Source organism: Physella acuta, unplaced genomic scaffold (genome assembly GCF_028476545.2).
Source record: "Physella acuta isolate Inbredline_101_S28 unplaced genomic scaffold, ASM2847654v3 ptg001492l, whole genome shotgun sequence".
NCBI classification, from domain to species: Eukaryota; Metazoa; Mollusca; class Gastropoda; family Physidae; genus Physella; species Physella acuta.
In genome coordinates, this window is record NW_026733007.1 from 121425 (window position 1) to 127500 (window position 6076).

A 6076-nucleotide genomic window follows, 5' to 3' on the forward strand; every position below is an offset into this window, starting at 1 on the left:
CACACTTTCACTCGTTCAATATTATCGCTTCGCACCAGCATTCATGCGCACCAATTTCCCCAGTCGAACATGCATCATAACAATAAGATTAAAATATCTGTTTATGTATACATACAGACACATACAAACATGCAAGCATAGACACACACACGCATACTCACATTGTCATCATAATATATGAAAGAGATTTGTGTATAATTTTATGAGTACGCCATATTTTCTTATTTGCGTGTTTTTCTGTGTGTGCATTTTCTGTGTGCGGAAAATTCTCTTTGCTCATTTTTCTGTGTCAGAGATTTTCTCTTTGCGCATTTTTTCTATGTCGTAAATGCCTGGTTGCGCATTTTTCCGTTGCGCATTTTTCATGTCACCTTTGTTCTGGCATTGCAAATCTTTCAAATGATACTGATTCCTAGTTGATACATTGCTAAAATGAAGTCCATGGATATATTTGAAATAATTAGAAATTTCCAAACCATTGTAATCATGAATATAAACTTTCATACAGACACACTAAATATTTTAAAAATAAATTGCATACGAACATCTCCCTCATCAAAGGGTAAAACATAATAAAGTTAAAAAAAACAACTATCAGCCGATGTAAGTTTTAATTTTAGCAGCTGTTTCCGTCCTAATCTGTGTGAAAATCAATGTTCAGCCTCGGTCGTATTTGAAGAACACTTGGCAAATCTGATTAATTAGTTTTATATTATATGTCAATGATTAGTTTACCTTTCTGATGCTTTTTTTTTTACTCAGACATGTAATTTGCATTGTCAGATTGCTTTTCCTTGCTCGTTTTTTAATTACAATTTTGATCGGTTTGTAAGGACTAATAATTATTTACAATAGAAGTACTTCTTTCTTACAAGTACTTTCGTTTATTAAAGATGATAATACAGAACGTCTAATTACAATTTTAAATAAATCTGAAAAGGCTAATGTGTAATTACAGACTATTTAACTGTATGTTGGGTTTTTCTAGTTAACATTTTTTATTTTATTTCCGTTCTTTATTTCTTACCCTTGGATGGGTCGATAGGGTATGAGCTTGTAAAACGAGATGAAATAAATTTGAGATTAAGCTTTTAAAAAAATTATACATATTATAACAAAAAATAGAAGGGTATTTTTTAGCGAGAAGGGATGTATTGAATTGGTGTGAGCTCATAACTAGAGCTGAAAATAAATTATGAGTAAAGAAAATAATATAAATACTATAAGCAGTCTGGATGATATCTTGAGTACAATGACACACCTCAAATAAAAATAAAATTCTTCCTTTTCAAACGGATATATATATATATATATATATATATATATATATATATATATATATATATATATATATATATATATATATATATATATATATATATATATAATACCGTCCTTAAACCGATTTTTTTTCAATAATTTATTTTAATCATTTTATATAATAATAATTATTATTTAATTTGTAATTTTTATAGTTTCAAAGATATTATCAAAAAGTGTATAATATATCTATATATATTTTACTACTAAAATTCAAGTTGCTTTTCGGGACATGGTGTGACACCGGACAGGTTAAGTAGAGTTCACCTGCTTCTGTGAGCTGAGCATATGATGGGATAGTGTGTTCAGACCCTTGCTTACCCGAAATCGCTGTTTTTAAAAGACAAAAACATGTTGGCTGAGGTGTGATTTGGGGTCTAGCTTTTTGTGACGATGTGTGACAGTGTGGATGGGGAGGGGAAAGATAAAAGTAGTCAGACACACATGACGTCATTTATTTATGACCCCATAAATCCAAAGTTATACATGGATAACGAGTAGTCTAGTAGTAATTAAATGAAAACTGTAAAATAGCCTAAGAACTAGACTAAAACATGGTGTTGTAGTGCTTTGTAAGAGGGTTCAACCGTATTAAGGGGTCATCCATAAATGACGTCACGCTTTTTTGAAGATTTTTACCTCCCCCTCCCCCTCCCCTACGTCACACGTCGTCACAAAAAGCCAGACCCCCCCCCCCCTAAAAAAAAACGTCACAACTCAACCTACAACCCCCCTCAAAATTGCAGTTGAATTTTTTTTAAAACATCGATATTTTTCTAAAGTCTTGTCTGAACTCTGTCAAAATAGAGTATTTTAATCAATTCCTATTACAATTTATTTAAATAGTTTTCTAAAACGCGAAATAACGTCTAAAATTCGTTTTCTAACATTGCTTTTTTTATAATGCAAAAGTGTGACGTCGCACCATCTGAACCCCCCCCCCCTCCCCCTCATTACACACCGTCACAAAATTACGGACCCCCCCCCCCCTCCCCCCTACGAGTGTGACGTCATTTATGGACGACCCCTAAGACCATCATCACCTACTATGGACCTTGTTCTAACAAAATGCACTCCTTCTATAAGTTAACTCTTGGTCCCAGACATCGCAAAATATAACAGGATACTAATTCTTACTACTTTAGTCTTTATTCAATTATTCCTAATATCAGTCAACACCAACAACATGACCCGAACCTACTTCTTCAATACCTAGTCCCTAACTCCTAGCCTTAAATCTATCACAACAACGTTCTTTCTATCTCCTACGGCCCTATCCCACTATCCGTATCATATCTACATTCGTGCAACATACGTGCGCAGCAATATTTACTCGCACCAAATCTAGCAATTCTTAGTATTGATCAAAAGTAAGCATTCGATAGAGTAGATCATATATGACAAATGAAATTATAGATGCATACAACACAGAGTCCTACTTTAAAGCATGGATCAAGATGATCTACACAGATACGACACAGCCAACTTTTAATAAATAACTTTTCCGATGCTTTATTAATTTATTTGAAATGCTCTTAACAAGTTGTGATTGAAATCGTGATTTTTAAATAGTTCATTTGATTTTAGGCTAATTTAAGTAACTAATGGTGTTTGTAAGAATTATTTTTCTAGAATTGTATTAGTTTTGCTTTAGTATAAGTTGTAATGAAATTTGCATTGTTAAAGTTAAAGATTTGGTTAGATTTTTTTTCAATAAAATTATATCATTAATCAAATAGCTTATTTTTGTTTACTATGATAATATTTTTTATGTTAACTTATAGAATGTTACAGTAGTCGGCCGTAGACAAAGTTACCTTACTCAACATTATCAGAGATAACGTTTATATGTCCTTTAAAAAAATTGTATTTAAAAAAAATTATTAAAACTTTATTATAAATTTTATATTAAAATTATTTAACCCTTCCGGTACACGGATATTACTAAACATTTGTCAGAAGACAGATAATTCTATCGCTTATTTATATGTAAAATTTAGTCTATCTTAAACAGTACTCAAGTAATTGTCATTTGAAAAATGAAAAGTAGATTAAATTCTTCTTACGATTACCGTAAATTGCTAAAAAGTTGATACGTAACTACCAATTTGATATAATACTTTATATATGAAATTTCCCCAACCTAATTGTAACGGTAATCAAGTTATCGTGTTCACGACAGAAGTACACATATACTCACATGCCGACAGAACTGCAAAACCCAGTTTTTCCGACTCGATTACGCGTATAAAGCCGAAGTTTTGATAAATCTGGATTTAGAATTTTCGTCCAATTAAAATAAATCTACTACTCTCAGTATATGACTAAGAACTGAGAAGTTAAAGGGTGAAAACTGTCAGAATTTCATGTGATTTTTGTGCACAATTACACTACTTACTCTATAGGCCTACACTTTATACGAGAAAGTAAAAACGTAGACAGATAATCTTTTGGACTTGATATTCAACTCTAGTTTTTAGGTATAATGTAGTCACTTTCTTGCCTAGACGCCTTAACTTATTCTAGAGTGAGTTAGGTACCTTTCAAAACTGGGTAAATTTAGTGACATCTTCTGGCTCTAGCGCCTTTCGGTTTAATAGGACTGATTTCTACAGGTCGACCATCTCCATTGTAGATATATATATATATATATATATATATATATATATATATATATATATATATATATATATATATATATATATATATATCAGATTTAAAATTATGTATTATAATAGGAACACGTTGGACTTAAAATAAAAATAAAAGATAAAAGAATGAGGTTAAATGCGTCGATTTGTGGTATGTTTGTGTATAAAATGTTGGTGCAAGGAGTTTGCCTCATTTTACTACATCGTGCATTTAAATTGATTGAATCATGTGTTAAAATGATTCTGCTCTTGTTGGTAGAAGTGTAAAATAAATAAATTACAAGAGTAATATTTTATAGGGAAGTGTAGATTTGGTAAGGTTTTGTAAAGACAAAAAGCTTATTTTTACTGTCTCTGTATGGATGTAGTGTCTGTGTAGGGTTTTTGTGTAAATGTCAAGAGATGTAATGTATCTGTGATGGGATATATTGTATATTTGTAAGGATTTAGTGCGTATTTAAGGATGTAATGTATTTGTGGAGGGATCAATGTCAAAATTTGGGTAAAAGTTTGAAAGAAGTTGGCTAGTTTAATACTACGACAATCTTTAAACAGCTTGATGAATATACCATAGAAACTAGAGATTCTTTGTATATATTTCGTTTCAAAATACTATAATTAATAAATATGTTGTGAACTATTTAAATCAGAGAAAGCAAAACTGTCCATAGTTTTTTGCAACGTGTGATGAGCTAGTTCTTTATATGTGTACAAAAACTTTTTACATTGCTTAATTTAATTTTTAGTTTTATTTATTATGTTTACCAATTCATTTTTGGAGAAATTAATAATACTTCAAATTAAGTAGTGGTTTCAGGTACTTTACCTTTTAAAATAAGTAACTGATTTCCCGATTTAAAAAAATAAAACAGCAAAAAAAAAAAAAGAAAGAAAACTTATAATAAAAAAACCTTAAAGAGATCCAGAGTTTAATAGTTTAATATAGGCAAATCAAACTATTCGTAAACATCTTGGATTTTTTATACCTGGACTGAACCTGTTGAATTTCAGTTTTCAGGACATTTTGAATCTTAAAATTACATGTGTATTTATAATACATGCAGAACATTTAAAGTAAATAAACAAAGAAAATAAAAAAAAACGATAAACACACATGGAAATAAACAAATCAACGTATAAACTAATAAAACAACAAGCTAACACATACACAAATATGTAAACAAACAAATAATATAAAAAAAACAAAAAAAAAATAATTTACAAGAAAATAAAAGCACGAACAAATGAAAAAAAAACGGGAGTGATCTTCCATAAACTTTCTCGAATATTCTTATATAAAACAACAGGGGATGGGAACTCGGGCTATAGACATGATTTTACAATCTTTTATTTAACTCACTTCCTCGTCAGTCTGTCGTCAGTCGTCAGTCAAGATCGAAACGCAGGAGCGAAAATTAGGACTCTTTTACTTGTCAGATACCATTCACGGTTGGCACGTGGGTCAAGACATAAAGACAATGCATATTGACATTAAATTTGACTTAATTGGATGCCTAATTAATTACTCTAGTGTAAATAAAACCATGTTAAGTACTAAAAAAATTTTCACAAAAAACGTTTTAATAACAAGCTTTTATGCATTAAAAAGTTGAAAATAAATTATAGACTACTACTTAAATAACTATAAAGAAAGCGTGGGTCTCTTCCTAAACATTAGTAAAGGTATCCAATATATATATATATATATATATATATATATATATATATATATATATATATATATATATATATATATATATATATATTAAAGTGACCCACGCTTTTCGTTATAGTTATTTAAGTTTTTTGAGAAATAGGAAATAGCGTAAATTAGTACTTCCGGTCAACGGAAATTACTCAATTTTGACAGAAGGTAGAGAATTAGATCTTTTACTTACATGTGAAATTATATTTATCTATCTGAAATGGTACTCAAGTTACAGGCTTTTAAAAAATTCAAAGTAGAAAAAGAACAACTTCCGGTTAACGGAAATAGCTAAAAAGTTGCTACGGATCTACGAATTTTGATATAATACTTATATTTGAAATTTCATCAACCTCGCTGTAACGGGACTAAAGTAATCGTGTTTACACACACACACACA

The 6076-nt window shown here is 30.0% G+C and overlaps 1 long non-coding RNA gene across 1 annotated transcript in view; it reads right to left on the minus strand.

The window, feature by feature from the left end:
- Nucleotides 1-4904: 4904 nt before the first annotated feature.
- LOC131928365 (uncharacterized) overlaps nucleotides 4905-6076 on the minus strand; it is a 12976-nt gene continuing 11804 nt past the window's right edge. Inside the window, exon 4 of the long non-coding RNA XR_009383766.1 lies at nucleotides 4905-4968. This is a non-coding gene — a long non-coding RNA (uncharacterized LOC131928365). The remainder of the gene's footprint in view (nucleotides 4969-6076) is intronic.